The sequence below is a fragment of the Sminthopsis crassicaudata genome, chromosome 1 (genome assembly GCF_048593235.1).
Source record: "Sminthopsis crassicaudata isolate SCR6 chromosome 1, ASM4859323v1, whole genome shotgun sequence".
NCBI lineage: Eukaryota > Metazoa > Chordata > Mammalia > Dasyuromorphia > Dasyuridae > Sminthopsis > Sminthopsis crassicaudata.
In genome coordinates, this window is record NC_133617.1 from 547,235,828 (window position 1) to 547,252,969 (window position 17,142).

A 17,142-nucleotide genomic window follows, 5' to 3' on the forward strand; every position below is an offset into this window, starting at 1 on the left:
AACTAAAGAGACTGAATGTAAACCAATCCTTGCTATGTTCACTTCTTTTTTCTGGTTGTTTTTTTTCCCTCCTCTCTCATTTTTTTTCCCTTTTGCTCTGATTTTTCTCTCCCAATATGAATCATAAAGTAATGTTTAAAAATATTTTTTAATAAAATAAAAATAAATAAAAAAAGATGTTTGCTTAAAAAAAACCCAAATCCAAAAACCCAAGTCCTGTATTGTAATAAAAATCTTTCAGTCACACTATGGCTATAAATAATGATGTGCTTGTTATCCTGCTCATGTTTGATATGGATTCCTCAATTGTCCCTTTGTCTGAGGCCTGTCATTTTAGAATATTTTACTTTCTTCTGGTTCAGCCCATAGTAGTAGCTTCTGTAACTTTGCCAACTTAGGAGCTGATTCACAATTTTCATATTTTAGGACACCTTTTTCTGTGGTACTATATTAAGCAAATCTGCAAAGGGTGATTCTTCAGGATTATCAAAGGCAAGCAAAGTTAAAATACATTCCATTTCTACCAAGTATTCTCTACTTTCTTCTTCTACCAACTCCAATTGCAGCAAATTCCAATGCTACTTCTGTTTCACGTTGCCAAATTAGTTCAATCAAATGTTGTTGCTATAAATGAAAATAAAGATATGGATTTGTGTCTAACAGCTCTGGATTTAGGCTATTTATCAATGAAATAGTTTTCTGAATCTGATTTTTCAATATCATCTCATAAATTTTGATTCATTCATCAAGTGTTTCCAGATCAAAACTGGGCTCAATTCCAGATTTCATCTGAAACTTTTCTGTAGTTTCTTTAAACTCATATATAACAAGACAGTTCATAATGAGGTAGTTCATATCAGCTCTTTGCATATGTAAGTTATTGAGTTTTTTCCATCCATTCATCTTAGTGATTTTATCTGGTTTTTCTGTAAAACTTATTCTGAACTATTTCATGAAGAACCCGACTCTTTGATTGTGTGACCCCTACTCCACAACAGAGTGGAGGGAGGGAGTCATGGAAGATGGGAAGAGAGATTCCAATTAGTTTCTTGTTTTGAATTTGATTGAGAGTAGAACTGAAAATCCTAATTCATGGACATAGATTTTTAAGGAGTGAAGGCAAGGCTGAAGTTATATGGCCATACGAAAGGATTTTAGTTCTTGGCCTTTGAATTTGTTCTTTTCAATTTTAGATGAAGGAATTGGAGCCTCCAATCTTCTGAATGCAAAATATCAAGATAATGTTCTGGCATGCAGGCATTCCTCAGTCTGGATTCTGCAGCCAGCAGCAGCATTTGGTACTCAGGAAAACAAGGAGTAAATTTCAGGAAAGACATTCTAGACTTTGGCCAGTGGTGTTTAGATAATAACTCCAATAGTACAGGAGAGCTGAATAGTTTTTTAAAAGTTTCATTAATGGGACAAAAAAGAGCTCTCAACCATGAGATGGGTCCACAAGGAGAGAAACAGAATAAAAAGGCAGTGTTGAAGTACAGTTCTGTGGCTGATTTTCATTCATTTAGATAGCACAGAGCCTAGCTTCCAAGACTCTAGACTGGGAACCAATTATTGTGGAAGTGAGTTTAAAGAGCCAAGGCCCAATTATAGATATAATGACAACATATTAAAGGAGCTGTGGAATGGCAGGCATCCCAGGGATACTTACCTGGTCATTAAATATGAAGTGGGGGTTGGGAGGAAATAAATCCTCAATCCAGCCCTATAAGGCAAAGCTCAGAGGAGATATGGGACATGCAATTTCTCCACTTCAAATATATGCAGGATGTTGATTTTTTGGTGGTGCTAGAACGATGGTGGAAGTAAGATTTGGAATAATCCAGGGAAGCATGCCTAATTGTTTTCAGCATTCAGGTAGGACTCCAGATCTGGATCCAGAAGCTAAAAAAGAATCAATTCCACCACCATCATCCCTACCTCTACCCCACCCCTGCCTTCCCAGGCAAAAACCCAAACAAAAACAAAACATTCCACTCATGGAGGGATACCATATGAAGGAAGGAGCTTTTCAACAATAAAATGTTATTGAAAATCTCCTGCTCCAAGTCTATCTGGAAATAATTTACATCCCTTAAGTATTAACCTTACAGTAGATAGTCTGACAGTAGACAGAGTTACGTGCATTAGCTAAGGATCACTAAAGGTAATTTCTTCCTTTAAAAAAAAAAAAAAGAAGTTATAGAATGGTCAAGAAAAGGATGCTTTTAATTGATATAATTAATGGTTGCCATGGATTTATTGTGCTGTAAGAGCCAGATCCACATTCTCTTCAATATCACAAACTTTATTGGCAGGGGCCCTGAAGATCTCATGTAGTTCTAGTTCTCAGAACCTTAGGAGCTTATACAGCAGTAACTGAACAAGTTATTCCACTATCCTTGAAAAACTGAGCTTAGATTTTACATAGCATTGACTGACAGATTGGGTACAACACTACAATAAACATAAACAAAAAACTGAGAAGGGGGTAGAAATTTACTATGCATCAAGTGAATCCAAAATAGGAGTTGTTGTAATCATGTCATCTGACAAAGTAAAAATAAATATTTATGATATAAAAAGAGATAAACAAGTAGAATATATGATGCCAAAAGAACTATGGATAACAAATCAATATAAATAATAAACATATACCTCAGATGCTCTACTATCTAAATTCATGAAATAAACATTATTTGAGCTACAAAAATACTCAGATGGAAGCATAACAATAATAGGACACTTCAATATCTTTCTCTCAGTTTTGGATGTCTCACAGAAAAATAAACTTAAAAAATGTAGAATTGAACAGATTTTTGGAGAAATTAATTAAAAGATATGGATTTTTCTGATTGGACCAACAACAGAATACAAATGTTTCTCAGCATGATGTGGAACTTTTACAAATATTCATTGGGCACAGAGAAATGGCATATAAATATTAAAAAATAGAAATAGTTAATAACTCTTTATGCACTATAATGCAATAAAAATAGAAATTGGTTCAGGAACCAGAAATATACTCAAATGGGGACTTAATACTGAAATCCTAAGTACTGATTAGATCAATAAATAACTGGGTAAAATAAAAAGATGATAATAAAACAATATACCAAAATTTATGAGAAGTATTTAAAGTAGTTCTTAGGGGAAAAACTCATGTCTATTAGCAAAATAGAAAGAAGAAAATTTTTTAATGAAATGAATATCTTATAAATGAGAAAACTACCAAATAAAAAACCAAGTACAAAAAAATGAGATATTGAAAATTATAGAAGAAATAAATTAGAAACAAAAATCCTCTATAAAAATGATTTTAAAAAATGAATAAAATTTGTAATGTCTGGGCTAGCTCTCTAGAGAACTTTGGGATCAGCCAGAGTTCTTAGTCTTTAGGTGGAGAAGTGAAAGAGGCAGGAGAGCTGCCACATGGTTGGCAAAAGATGAAATCTGGACTCTGAAGTCTGGAGCCTGAAGTCTTCTCTATCTGAGAATACTGTGGCCAAGAGAGCTTTCTGTCCCTCCCCAACCCTTAAATCCTTCAGTACAATTACTTCACTATATCACATTGAGCATGTGCAGCCATAAGCACCATGTTGTGATTCAAGTATACCTTTTCAGAGTTATAGCCTGCTACAAAATTGATAAACAAATTCTCTTCTCTGCTGCCAGGCAGATGAATCACTTCAAGTGTGGGAAAAATACTTGATCATCTAGGCGCACACAGGATATGTGTTTAGATTGGCTAATGAAATTTTTTCATGTCCTGTGGGTCATCTACAAAATAGAGCTAGTTTAGCTCCAAAAAAGTGATTCAACTGCCTGGCAGCAGAGAAGAGAATTTGAACTCTTAAAAAAAATAATCATCCTAGTAGTATCCTTGGGACAGCAGTGATTGTGTACATATTAGTGATTAGAAGTGAGGAGAAAATAACCAAAGGTCTATGAAGAGCCTAATTGAAGAGCTATATCCATATCTGAAGGGAATTTCATGCCTATGTCAGGAAGGGATGAAAAAAATTAAGGAAATGTTTTGAGTTTTCTTTCTCCTAGACTCTATATTTTATAAATGATTTAGCTGACTAATTGATATCGATTAATAATAATAATGGGAAGCCCACTGTTGGAGGCTTATATTAAGAATGCAATCTAGCTCTTCCTTCATTGCTACCCCCTAGGTCCCAAGAAAAGATTTAGGAAGTATGCTCTGGGGACACAGTCTGCTAGCACAAGCACAAGTGTAGACATTTTCCCCAGAATACATATGCACTACAGAGATAGACAAAAATGCATCCATAATTTTTTCAAGATCAAGTGAAAAATAAAAAGGCAGAGGAAGAAAAAAAATCATTTTTTAGGTTTGCAGGCTTTAACAAAGTTTTAGTTCTCTTGAAATTATAGGATGCTTAATAGTGAAATGTAATATTTGGGCTAGCTTTCTGGAGCAGGATAGACACCACAAGAATGGACAAAAATAAGAGTCCAAAGTCTTTACTATAATGTAACTCTTACATAGTCTGTGTCTGTCATAGTCTAACCCAGTTTCCCTCAGCCAGTCTGACTTCAGTCTGACTTCCTGTCCCCAGTTCTTATACACCCTATTACAATTACATCATTACAGCATACTGAATATGTATGAACTAGAGAACTATTACATCATCATGCTAAGTACCAAGTATATGTAAACTACATAATCATTGTCTCATCAATTCCTCTGTGTTAACACCTTGTTTCAAATATACTTTTTTCAAGTATACTTCTCCAGAGTTCTGGCTCTCTACAGAAAGTGTTGCAGACTAATACACAATTGCCATGGATCTGTACCAATCCCTGAATCTGGAGTTTGGGAAAGTGTTATTAACTTTATTAACTTCTTTAGTAATCTTTATTGTTAAAATATCCTTGAAAGGTTTGCCTAAAGTACTACCTCATTAATGATTCTTTCCTTGGCAACTAGAGCCATAACTTAGTCTCCTTCCTTTTGAATAACCCCAAAACCAAGATAATGACATTGTCATTGGCACCTAATTTGAATTTTGCAGCTTTCTTTCTTTTTTTTATTATTAATTTTATAATTATACATTTTTTGACAGTATATATGCATGAGTAATTTTTTTATAACATTATCCCTTGTATTCATTTTTCCAGATTTTCCCCTCCCTCTCTCTACTCCCTCCCCTAGATGACAGGCAATCCCATACATTTTACATGTGTTACAGTATAACCTAGATATAATATATGTGTGTAAATCCAATTTCCTTGTTGTACATTAAGTATTGGATTCTGAAGGTATAAGTAAGCTGGGGAGATAGACAGTGGTGTTAATATTTTACATTCAATTCCCAGTGTTCCTTCTCTGGGTGTAGTTGTTTCTGTCCATCATTGATCAGCTGGAAGTGAGTTGGATCTTCTTTACGTTGAAGATTTCCACTTCCATCAGGATACATCTTCATACAGTATTGTTGTTGAAGTGTATAGTGATCTTCTGGTTCTGCTCATTTCACTCAGCATCAGTTCATGCAAGTCTCTCCAAGCTTCTCTGAATTCATCCTGCTGGTCATTTCTTACAGAACAACAATATTCCATAATCTTCATATACCATAATTTACCCAACCATTCTCCAATTGATGGACATCCATTCATCTTCCAGTTTCTAGCCACTATGAAAAAAGCAGCTTGCTTTCTTATTATTTAATTGCTTGATATGTGTCCTATCTCAACAAGAATACAAACTCCTTGAGGGTAGAAACCTTTTGTTCCTTCAGACAAATTATAATTTTTCTAAAAAGGCATGCTTATTTGATTGGCATGTGATTAAATAAGCTAATTATTCAATTTTGATATTTTTATTATCTTAATTTGGTCAACTTTCCAGCAATTGTTTCATATCTTTATTTTTACAACATGTGTTTTGGCAAGTAACTCAATCAATTTATTCTTTCTGTAGAATTTGGTGGCAATACTACAGAAGTGCTGATGATTCATATGGGTCCATTTTATAGCCTGCAACTTGATTGGTTAATTATTTCAATTAATTTTTTAGTTGACTCTCTAGGATTCCCATCATATCACTTGCCAAAAGAACAATAATGTTGCCTCTTCTTTGCCTATGCTTATTCCTTCAATTTCTTTTTCTGTCTTTAAAATTTTTTTGAAAATTATTTTATGTTCTCCAGTTACATGTAAAACATTTTTATATTTGGTTTCAAAACTTTGAATTTCATATTCTCTCCCTTCCTCCTCATCCCTGCCCCTTTTAAGAAGACACATGTGAAGTTATGTGAAGTTTTCCCAAAAAAGTAATATAAAAGAAAATGTCTCTCTTTCCTCCCTCCCCCCAAAAACCCTCAAGAAAAATTAAGTAAAAAAAAAAAAAAGAGTATGTATCAGTCTGTGTTCAGACACAATCAGTTCTTTCTCTGGGTATGGATAGCATTTTTCATCATAATTTCTTCATAGTAATTATGGAGGCACATTCCTACTTTGCTGTTTCACAGGACTGCATGCTGGACTCTCATTCTAATACTACAGATCTTTTCTGCTGACCTAAGTTGTCTTTGGCTGAAAAATGTGATACTCCATCTTTTTGTGTGTTCTGACACTCTAAAATTTGTTTAAAGTCCTTATTTAAAGAAATTTGGAGTGGTTTGGGAGAGAGCTCAGGGAGTCCCTGGCTTTCTATTACCATTTTGGCTCCACTTCTCAATCTTTTCCCTATCTTATCACAATAACTAGGATTTTTATGATTTTACTGAATAAAAATGAAGATAATGGAAATCTTTCTTTTTTTCCTGATCTAACTAAAAGCTTCCTATGGATAATGCTGGCTTTTAGTTTTATCATCTTTTTTTATTGCTTTTTTAATCAATAAAAGCCTTTCTTCTATTCCTCCCACTTCAATTAAAGAAAACAAAACCTCTGTTTCAAACATTTATAGTCAATCAAAACAAATTATCCCTACTGGCCATATCCCCTGAAAAAGTAATTACCCATCAATTGGTGGGTAGCATGTTTCTTTATTAGTGCTCTGAAATCATGGTTGGTCATTATGTTCATCAGAGTTCCTGTAAGGGTCCAAGAGGAACCTCATATAGTATAAGAGGAAGTAAAGAGGCTTTGATGGCTGAGGCACCTGGATGTAATCTCTGCAGATAACACTAACCACCTCATGAACGGAACCTCTGGTCGCATTGAGAAAGCATCAATGGGAGATGTCTCCTTCCCTTATTAGCTGTGCCTATGACCTCATAGACCCTATATAAGCAGTGGGGATCAGGAAGTGGGAGGAGTGTAGGAATTGACCTGGAGTTTGGAAGGAGGTCAGTGGTAGTGCAGGATGTGATTGCATAGAAAAAACTTGTGCTTGCAAGTCACTGTGTGCAGGAGTTCTGTTGAACAAGAACCAGTGCTCAGCGAGGCAGTGGGGTCAGAGACTACCAAGACTAGGGATTAGGTAAACTGGCAATCTGTAACCTCTGGATGGGAGGTTACACTTTCCTAAATCTTTCAAAGTGATCTTTACAACACTTGTTCTGTAAATCACTCTGTTGGTGATTGTTCTTTCATTCTGCATTAATTCATGTTTTCCCCAGGTTATTTCTTCATTATTCTAGCACAATGATATTTCATCTTGTATACCATAATTCTATTTCCCCAATTGATGGGGCACCCTGTCACTTTTCAATTTATTGTTACCACAAGAACTGCTATTGACAAGGGAGTGCTGGAACTCTATCTTTCCAGAAATCAGCAGGAGTCAGGACCACTAAATGTCTTTATTCTAGATCTTTACCGTCACCTCCAACGCCAGGTCACGAGTGCAAGTGAGCATGAGTTCCACCACCCAAGTTTCTCTTACTCCTCCCATACAAGTCACTTCCCCCTCTTTGTCCCACCAATCAAGTCAGCACAGAACAGCTGGGGAGGGTCAACCTTCAAACAAGTTAATAGGGAACCATCTAATTGGCAATTAGTCTCACGTGCTTCATTATCCAAGTGCATTGCTCAGTTCTAGCCCTTTACAAGGGAGCCCCAAAACTCTCAAAAAATCTGAAGGAGAAAGTCTCCTTGAATTCTGGCCTCTGGTATCAGGACAAACAGCTTCATTCTGTTTTCTACATGGGACTACCTGAATTGGAGATTCTAAGTCCATTGAACTGGAGAAAAAGCCATTCAATTCTTATATTTTCTATTCAATTCCAGCTCAGCCCCACACACTAGCCCTCATTGGGAGCAGGCTTCGACTTGTAGCCAAAGGCTTCTATTATAAAAAGAGCCAATTTTAAGCCCAATCCTTGCAGAGGACCTAATATGCCACACCATGCCATGCCATGCCAAGCCATGACATGTCAAGGAAATTTTTGCCCACTGGAATATTCTCTTTCAGTGTTACCCTCTCTTTACCCTTACCATTTCCCTAATAAGACTTTTTACCTCTCTATTGGGATTTCTCTATTAGAAACTTTACTTTTCTGCCAGGACTCCTCCACTACTTTACTCCCCTGTCAGAACCTTGCCACTAAGTAATTCAGTTTTTCTATTCATTTATAGCAAAGACTGACTTCCAAATGCCAATAATAAACTTTTTTTTTTAATCAGTCTAGCTTTTCAGATTTGTAAATTCCTTTACAAAGGACCTCTGTGCCACCAAAAGGGGGTTCCCACAACTCCCTACTTGTGCTGATCCTAAAGGGGACTTAGGGGAGTCAAACCTCTTCAATAAAAGCCCTGAACCTGAACCTGAACCTGCCTCTAACCTCATCATTTGTTTCCCTGACCAAATAGAACCCTGAAATCTAGACCTCATCACTATGAACACTTTGTACATATTTAATTTAATTTGCTTAACTTAGGACCATTCCCTCTTTTTTTTTGTCTCCTTTTCATCCCCTTTAATTTCTCCCCCTTTTTTGTTTCTCTGAATGAAATGTATTTTTGTATACAATTATGTGTGTATTTCCTTCCTTCCTAAGACCATTTTAAATTAAGCTTCCATTTCCCACCTCCATTCCTTCCTTTTTTGTATAAATTTTTACTTGTGTATCTTTATAAAATGAGATTATTTCCTCTATCTTTTTCTTTCCTTCCTGTCAGCCCCAACTTCTTTCCCTCTATGGTTGGAACATTTTCTATCAGCTTTTTTCCAAAAATAAATTAAGCCAATTCATCATTCCCTTGACAAGAATTAGTTTTCACTAAAAGAAGATAAAGCAGTACTGGGATCTGATTGGCTTATTTCCCTGACTCAACTTCCTGGTTAGCTTAGGGCACCACATATAATAAGGACCCTTGCAACTTGGTGTAGTTCTGAAGACAATTCAAGTAACTATATCTCAACTCACCATATTCTTTCTGTATCCCAACCAAATATGTTTCAAAATGGAGATAAGGAGGAAGAGAGTGTCCAGGGAAGTTACATGGCATGTAATCCTTGCTGCATACAGCTAATTTACTGTTAGGGCAACATTATCTATTTGTTAATTGTTCAATGATTTGGGAGAGTTTAATTACATTGGGAATTAAAACTATCTTTAACAGTCTGATTTTATTATAGCAAAATAGAATATCATGCAATGGCTTTGTGGATCATTTTGTGGTTGAGTTGAGGAAAAAAGTGCTGCAAATATGGAAGATATGGAGATAAGTGCAGAAGATGCTATTTGTTGCTTTGTTTGTCCTCTTAGGTAACCTCTAAGATCCTCAACATGATCAGGTAGGCTCTTGCATTCATTGACCTACCAGGATTAGATGGACAAACAAAGCAACAAACAGCATCTTCTGCTTGTTATTGACTGTTTTGCATAACTGTCAGTCCAATAAAATTTAAGTAAATTGGGCCAGCAAAGATAGGGTTCTCAGCTTCCAGGAAATGTGTAATGAAAGCTGTGAAAGCTGAGGGACAACTAATGGAGCTGAAAGGATACACAAGGGAACAGATTTCTTCTAATGGGGCTGGAGACTGAAGGCAATTCACCTTACTCCTTTCTGAAAGAGCAAAAAAAAAAAAGACAGGATGAAAAAAAGGGAGAGATTTGATAACTCTCAGCAGTAGCAAGAAAACTCGAGGCAAATCTTAACATTATTCTTAATGGTGACTCCCAGTTCTGAAGGAGCAGAGCTGCACAGACCTTCTCCACTAAAGTATTGGGTTACTTGTAGGAATTCAAACACAAACTAGAGCTAACTCACTGAGGATGCAGTCTAAGGCAATCAATGTTGACATTTTCTATGATCTGTAGGCTCGAAAGTTCTCTGAGAATATACTTTTACAATCAACTAAATTTATTAGGAACTTATAAGCAGAACACATAGTCCTTTTTTAGGTAGCTTATATGGGAATTTATTTCCATGTGGCTATATAAAGATGACTTTACACAGTGATCAATATTCACTATCTCCCTGTTGAAGTAATGAGTAGTTAGGTGCTTCCCATATTTGGTCATCAAAATGTTGAGGCTATGCATAAAAATGATGGGATATGGAGTTGATACACCAAAAGTATATTGGGATACAGGCAGGTGTTCTGAGTTGTCTCAGAAGAATTTGTAGGCTTAACCATCTTCCAAATTAAGAGACAAAGATTTTATTATGCTGATAAGAGCAGGCTACATCCATAACAGTTTTTAGCAAGAAAAAAGGGTTTTTAGCAATTAAGGAGGGGGAAGGCGGATGCTTAAGTAGTAACTAGGAGGAAGACATCATTAAAGAAAAGACACCAAGAGGTCAGATTATGCCATTGATTAGTGAGCTAATCCTAAAGGGGAATTTAGCACCCTAAAAATAGTTAGGTATAACCAGGAGAAAGATGCCATAAATCAGTATGATATTGACTAGCTAATTAAAGAGAAAGTGGTGAGTCATAGTATGAGCAGCTCTTTTATAGCTTTTATAGGGTTTGACATAACTTGGCTTTCTGATTGGATACAGTAACTGTGGAGTTATGAGAGTATTATCAATGCAAAGCTAAGAATTCTCCCAGAGACCTTCACCTGGGGTGGGGCTGAAATAAAGTCCACTTAACCCAAAGTCTTAATCTAAATTAAAAAGGTCCACTTAAAATCCTCTCAGTGCTTCTCCCAGCTTGCCTCAGGGAGTAGATAGGCTTCCAGATGGTAAATTAGACTCTCTCAGACAAGGACCATCTAGCTACCAAGGCCCCTTCAAGGAGATCTATCAGAAAGGAGATGAAGATTCAAAAGGTAATGGATTTGACAGATTGGATTTATGTTATTTCCTTCCCCTGACTAGCCACACTTTATGCCCAGTCAGTCTCACAGATAATTAGATCCTATCTTTAGCATGAATCTCCAAAAGAATGACTTCAAGCATTACAATTTTACAAGTTGGAAGCATGGTGGCTTGGACAAAAACTACTGTCAATGCAAATGGACAATCTGGGATTTGGGGGAGGAGTCTCAGAATTCACCACTCTGCTAAGTGGGCAGAAGGCAAAGGCCTATCCCAAATAGAACTTTGTATATAGATTATGAAATGTGAAATTGACAAGAAAACAATTGCTAACCAGCCTATTGTTAACAGGTGCTAGTAAAACTGTAGAGAAATTCAGCACCAGAACTTTCCAGTCCCCTCCAAGTCTGAGATATCTTATAAAGTCATGATCCCATTCTGAGTTTTAGGGGAAACTACAGAAATCAGACTATGGATGGAAGAGGTACCATGGACTAATTTAAAGGCCCTTTCAAACACAACTCAAGGTATATTATCAAGCAGGGTACTTTAGAAGTACTGGGAAACTTTTTTTTTTTTTTTTTTTTAAAGGCATAAATGGATATTTAATGTGGCAAATGATTATCTACAAACTATAAACTAAAACTAGCATTATTTTGATGATGAAACATAGGTAGCTTTTCTAATAACAACAGGAATAAAACAGGGCAGTCTTTGTTGCTACCAATATTTAAAAGAATTCTAAAAATGCCACTTGCAGCAGTAAGACAAATTAATGGAACAAACATAGGCAAAATGATCTTCATTTTTTTTTTTTAAGCTTTTTATCTACAAGATATATGCATGGATAAGTTTTCAGCATTGACCCTTACAAAAATCTTCTTTTTCAACTTTTCCCCTCCTTCTCCCTACCTCCTCCCCTAGATGGCAGGCAGACCCATACATGTTAAATATGTTAAAGTATATGTTAAATACAATATATGTATCCATATCCGTAGTTATTTTGCACAAGAAAATCAGACTTAGACATAAGGTAAAAAATAACCTGAAAAGGAAATCAAAAATGCAAGTGGACAAAAACAGAGAGAGTAGAAATGCTATGTTGTGGATTATATTCATTTCCCTTAGTTCTTTCGCTGGGTGTAGCTGGTTCTCTTCATTGTTGAACAAATGGAACTGATAGGTTCATGTCCTTGTTGAAGAGAACCATGTCCATTAGAATTGATGATCATATGGTATTGTTGTTGAAGTTGAAGTATATAATAATCTCCTGGTTCTGCTCATTTCACTCAGCATCAGTTCATGTAAGTGTCTCCAGGCCTTTCTGAAATCATCCTGCTGGTCATTTCTTACAGAACAATAATATTCCATAACATTCACTATATTACAGTTTATTCAGCCATTCTCCAATTGATGGGCATCCATTCAGTTTCCAGTTTCTAGCCACTACAAAGAGGGCAGCCACAAACATCCTTGCACATACAGGTCCCTTACTCTTCTTTAAGATCTCTTTGGGATATAAGCCCAAGTACTGGAAAACTTTAAAAGTTATCTAAATCACCCAATGTATTGGATTCTTCAGAGGGTGAAAGATATTTAAGATATTTTTTTCTCTAATGATAAAGTAAAAGCATTGCATTATGCAAACTCCCCTTAGAATAAATCTACACTAATTCTGGGCAAGACAGATGATAAATGGAAGCTTATAGTAGACTAGAGGGCTAACAAAGTTGTCATAGTCATTACTAGTTACTTTTGACCTTATCAAGGTTATAACCTTGTCTATGATTCTCTCTATTCCTGTGACTGAAACTAGTCAGTAGTTTGCTTTCACCAGGGAAGGACTCGCATATACTTTCACCACCCTTCTAAAGAACAACTTGAACTCTTCCTCAAACTGTCAAATTATGGTAAGCAGAGACCTGTCTTCCCTCCCTGAATTCATAGATGTGGCATGCTACTGACCAGATTGAATAAGGCCACAGTGACAAAGGCCCTAGATCAGATGGTATCCCACATGAGGGACAAAGAATCAGAAATCAACCCCAAGAAAAAGCAGATCTTGCTCAAACCCATGTGGGGAAATATAGTAGTATAGTATAGTAGTATAGGAAAACCTAGAGCACAGTACAAAATGCATCTAAGTAGGAAAGTCAGAAGGTTAGAAATATTGTACTCCAAGTTTGGGAAAACCCACATTTCCAACCTGGGTATACTCTTTCAAGTGGCTACATCATGAAAGATTCAAAGCAGTTTTCAGAAGTTGGTATCTTTTTCTGGATGCTTCTGTCACTGAAAAGCCCTTGATTTTTGAGGTCTCTATCCATAAAGATATAATTAAACAGAGCCTTTTGGAAAGCATCAAAAGGAGGCTGAATCAAGCAGTTGTTAGGCATTTGGAGCTCCAAGTTCTCTAAAGCAGTCATGCATTAACAATACCACCTGTGAAAACTCCATTATTGGACCTTAGTTGTAATTGAACAGGTGATGAAGGGTTGCCTTTGTCCAGAATTGTCTGTTACAGGTTGGGTAGTAAAATACAGTCCTTCTACAAGATAAATAGACTATAGGAGACTTCTATTGCTCAATGAAAAGGATATTCACAATAATGCTTTCCTAGGGTCCTCCAGTGTTATTCCCCATTCACAAATAGAAGTTAACCACACTAGAGACTCAGGTCCCCAGTCCAGATCCTTGAACCTTGCCTCCTGGTCCAGTAGATGGCCACTGGCTCCTTAGGAGCATCATTTTGACTGGTACACCTTTGATCCCACCTTCTATGAGAAGCATTAAAAAATCACTAATGTGGTAATAGCAGATATCTGAGGGCCTGAGGGTCCTGCCAGGGCTTCTCACTGGAATGAGCAACTAAAGCTGCATGTATCCTCTGTGAAACTGAGGGATGGGACACAGAAGATCTTTATATCAATTTCTAGGTGGTGGCCATGGGGCTAGCTAACTGGTCTGGGGCTTGAGATAGTAGAGACGTTAACAAAGGCTCTTTCTTTTAGAGTCATAACCAATGGAGCAATTTAGTAGATCCCTCCCACTGCAAAGTTTGTGAGGCATGTAAATAATCAGTAGGGACATCATGTGTTAAACAACCATGCTGGGATCATTATTAGAATAGAAGAGCATGGAGAATGGGTCCATTGCCAATCTAGACTTCAGGATGGTGGTACCATGTTGTGCTGGGCACAGGATTCCATGATTCCCCTTAAAAAAAGCAAGTTATTTCTATCCAGCTGGAGTCTTTGGACCAGTCATAGAAACTCATCTACCAAGTGGTCCTCAAATTTTACCCAACTGGCAAAAAGGCATTTTTTCATCTTAGAGCAAGAGATAGAAAAAATTGGAAGAGATGCTCCTGCTAAAGAAAAATTGTCCTCCAAATTGTCTAGATTGTTTCCAATCTTTAATTAGTCGTGTTTATGATAAGTAAGTGCTATCTTAGGAAGGGGAAGGACTCTTTGTTTCAGTGGTTTCTCAGATCCAAGGTCCAGAATTACATACCAGATATGAATGGACTTTTTTTTTTTTGGTTACAAATCCAGCTCACCTTTTCTAGTCCTTGCCCTGAGAGGGCTTCTTATACCCTTAAAAAGTATCTCATGTCCCCCTTACTTGACAATTCTTTCAAATTATTGGGACAACTCCTACCTAGAAAGGATTTAGGAGTGGAAGAAGTGGTACAAATGAGAAGTGGCTAATTCTGTAAAAACATTGGGTTGTTAACTTAGCTATAGTGGGAGTGTATTTGCTTGGGAAAAAAAAAAAGGACCTTAACTCACTTGGTGGAATATCTGAATCCCTGCACAGGGAAAAAGAATATTTAGTCCCTGTGAAAGAAGGTAGCCCATTCAGAGAGCCCTCTAAGAGGGCAAAGATTTCTCTTTCCTTTCCCTAATGTAGTTTTAAGGGAGGGGGATGTTTTGGCCCCGAGTAGTGAATATATGTTCATATAGGGAAAGCCTCAGTACCAACTCAAACCCCATATTAGGTTGCATACAAGAGAATTATGGCTTCTTAGTTACTTTACTACAAATGTCTCTGAGACATGATAAAGAATTTCTGACAGTAGCAGAAGTACCTCTGATGTTTATCAAGCTATTCTTGCTCATGCTTAGTTTCTCACATCAGGAGAAGAAATCTGTTACTCTACTGGAGATGTCTTCATCTGTGCTGTCAATTTTGATGTGCCTGACTCTGCTGATTCATCATTACTACTTTGTATTAGGAAACATACCAGGAACTACAAAGATTTGGTATCACCACAATGGAGCATATTACTGGGAGTTGAAACTTGGTCCTTCTGAATGAAGGAGGAAAATCCTAGAATCTCTAGCTTAATTTTCTCCCTTTAACTTTTCTTTCTTTGACCCTCATTTTGGTCATCCCTTGGTCAGAAACTGAGTGGGTTGTAATTTTATTTTATTATTGTGTTATTGTTGTTATTGGCTGTTTATGTATTGCCTATCCCAGAAAAAATCCAGTTCAAAATAAAATCCAGTAAAAGCCTTAAAAGAATTAAAAATTAAAATGGTAAAATTAAAACTCTCTAGATCAGGTGCGGGATGACTGATTTGTGGGCTATACTCACTATTGATTACACCCTCTGCTGAGCTGAAGATTAGTACAGAGACACTCATGCAATTGGAAATCTTCTATTTAATTGGAAGATTTAGGTCTGATTTCAACTAGGCACTTGCTAGCTCAATTCTTTGCAGAGGCCAAAGCAGGAATCATGCCATGCCAAGGAACCTCTTTATCTCCTTGGCATAGCTGCTTTCGAGGACCCTCTGCCCACTGTGAAGAGACTCCCTCTTTTCAATGTTAACACTCCTCTTTATCCTTCTGCCAAGATTTCTCTGCTAGAAACTTTCTGTCAGAACCTTGCCACTGAGGAAGTCAGTCTTCCTAGCAAAGGCTGACTTCTCAGGGCCAACAATAAATTTCTTTTTGCCAATCTAACTTTTCAGGTTTGTAAATTCCTTTACGATGGACCTGCGCTGACCAGAAGGGGTTCCCACAACTCTCTGCCCTGTGCTGAACCTCATCACTGCTATCAGATGGTATTTAATAGGACTAATATCTAACAGCATTTCTTCACAACTTTGGTTAGGTCCATTGTTTCTCCTTTCTTTCTGTAACAGGAGGGATTGGTTTTCTCTAAAAGAACAAAAAGCTGTCCTAGGATTAACTGGCCCAAGCTGTCCTAGGATTGACTGGCCCAGCATGGTCTCTCAAACTTTTCTAAAATGGGAATTATGTTCAAAAGCTTAAACTATTTCAGCTGTCTCTATCAAGATATCAACTTGACAAACTAATAGGAGAGAAGTCTGATCTCACTCTGCAATCCCTTATCCCCACCAGCCACCTTATAAGGCTGCCTAAGCAGGATTGCAAAATAATTTAACCCTCCCCCCCCCTTTTCTTCCTCCCTTCTTCCCACAATGGCCATTGGAAAACAAAAAGGTTTTCTGACTGGGATTGCAGTCTGACCACTCTGAAGAACAGGGAACCAAGGTACTATGAAATACTATATGGCTTCACCACAGCTATTTCCTACAGGAACTGACATTACCAAAAAAAGAGGGACATAAAAGGGGGCAAAATCATAGAAAATAGCGAAGAAATTGTTTAGAAGAGAGGACTCAAAATAGTTATCTTAAGAAATTTTAATTCCATAAGGAAGATACAGACTAAACAAAGAACAAATAAACATGACATACACACACACACACACACACACACACACACAAATACACACCCCTATCTAGAATAGGCAGAAAAAGAGGATTAACAATGAAGAGAAAGAAATTCTTTTAAGAAAAATACTATGGGAAGTTTAACTTGACTATTTAAGATAAAAAAAAAAAGACAACTACATAAAAGGAAAGAAAAAGGAATGAGTAAGTTAAACAAAATTCCAAAACTAGGGAAAGGAGTAATAATTGG

The 17,142-nt window shown here is 36.7% G+C and overlaps 1 pseudogene; it reads right to left on the bottom strand.

The window, feature by feature from the left end:
• Nucleotides 1-241: 241 nt before the first annotated feature.
• Nucleotides 242-16,421, bottom strand: LOC141550863 (glucose-induced degradation protein 8 homolog pseudogene; annotated as a pseudogene).
• Between the last annotated feature and the right edge of the window lie 721 nt (nucleotides 16,422-17,142).